General features: G+C 47.7%; 4 non-coding genes across 4 annotated transcripts; all 4 read left to right on the top strand.

Moving 5' to 3' along the window:
• Positions 1-94: 94 nt before the first annotated feature.
• On the top strand, positions 95-174 carry Pmar_PMAR018834. The gene has a single exon. It is a non-coding gene; the product is annotated as a tRNA-Leu (tRNA).
• Positions 175-360: 186 nt separating this feature from the next.
• On the top strand, positions 361-440 carry Pmar_PMAR018833. Its single transcript has one exon. It is a non-coding gene; the product is annotated as a tRNA-Leu (tRNA).
• Positions 441-626: 186 nt separating this feature from the next.
• On the top strand, positions 627-706 carry Pmar_PMAR018832. Its single transcript has one exon. It is a non-coding gene; the product is annotated as a tRNA-Pro (tRNA).
• Positions 707-822: 116 nt separating this feature from the next.
• Pmar_PMAR018831 lies at positions 823-902 on the top strand. The gene has a single exon. It is a non-coding gene; the product is annotated as a tRNA-Leu (tRNA).
• Positions 903-1,475: the final 573 nt, after the last annotated feature.

Below are 1,475 nucleotides of genomic sequence, written 5' to 3'. Positions count from 1 at the left end.
AGAACGCATTCCGCGGGAACGGTTCGGAACCGTTTTTGTGTCATGTCCTATAGTGTAACGCATCTTCTCCGCTATGATTTTTGAAGCACTTACCGACAGTTTGGCCGAGTGGTCTAAGGCGCTGGCTTAAGGCGCCAGTCCGAAAGGGCGTGGGTTCGAACCTCATAGCTGTCAGTCTATATACCTGACTGGTGTTGTATTGAAATCCGAGACCTTTTCAGAAGCGAGGTAGTGCAAGACCAAAACCTTCTGATCGATATTGCGCCATCGCAACTCGCAGATACCGTTCAACCCATTTCTGTGCCCTTTGGTTTGGCAGAGCGATGCATCACCTCGGCTATGAATCTTAATGCACTCATCGACAGTTTGGCCGAGTGGTCTAAGGCGCTGGCTTCAGGCGTCAGTCCGCAAGGGCGTGGGTTCGAATTTCACAGCTGTCAGTCTATGTACCTGACTGGGGTTATATTAAGAACCGAGACCTTTTCAGAAGCGAAGTAGTGCAGGATCAACACCTTCTGATCGATATTGCGCCATCGCAACTCCTAGAAACCGTTCAACCCATTTTTGTCTCCTCTGGTTTGGCAGAGCGATGCATCACCTCGGCTATGAATCTTGAAGCATTCATCGACAGTTTGGCCGAGTGGTCTAAGGCGCTGGCTTCGGGCGTCAGTTCGCAAGAGTGTCGGTTTGATTCCCACAGCTGTAATTCTTTTCGTGTGATTTGATGAAGAACGCATTCCGCGGAAACGGTTCAAAACCGTTTTTGTGTCATGTCCTATAGTGTAACGCATCTTCTCCGCTATGATTTTTGAATCACTTATCGACAGTTTGGCCGAGTGGTCTAAGGCGCTGGCTTAAGGCGCCAGTCCGAAAGGGCGTGGGTTCGAACCCCACAGCTGTCAGTCTATATACCTGACTGGTGTTATATTGAGAACCCCGACCTTTTCAGAAGCGAGGTGGTGCAAGATCAAAACCTTCTGATCGATATTGCGCCATCGCACCTCGCAGAAACCGTTCAACCCATTTTTGTGTCCTCTGGTTTGGCAGAGCGATGCATCACCTCGGCTAAGAATCTTGAAGCACTCATCGACAGTTTGGCACTCATCGACAGCGGCAAATAAAATCGCTGATGGTTCAACCATGCGTGGTTTCGCAGCTCGGTCGCAGGTTTCACAATGTTTAAACGTATCAAATAGTAGAGTATTCGAAATGATGGATACTCCATATATGGTCAAAATACTGTGTCCAAGCGAAACATCTCGATTTACAGTTTTCTTTCAGTTGAGCTCTATAAACTAGTTCTCAAACTTTCACTCCATTGTTGCAATACATCGACATAGTTTTGATGCACTGGTCCACTGACGCTCATTAGCCCATGCTCACAGTTTCTCGTGATATAGAAAGACTCATATACCACTTATGGAACGAGGCGGTGGTATCATCCGTGATGATACGTCACTGTGATGGGATGATCT

Source organism: Perkinsus marinus, assembly GCF_000006405.1.
Source record: "Perkinsus marinus ATCC 50983 genomic scaffold scf_1104296957582, whole genome shotgun sequence".
NCBI classification, from domain to species: Eukaryota; Perkinsozoa; order Perkinsida; family Perkinsidae; genus Perkinsus; species Perkinsus marinus.
This window is presented reverse-complemented; position numbering and strand designations above follow the sequence as displayed.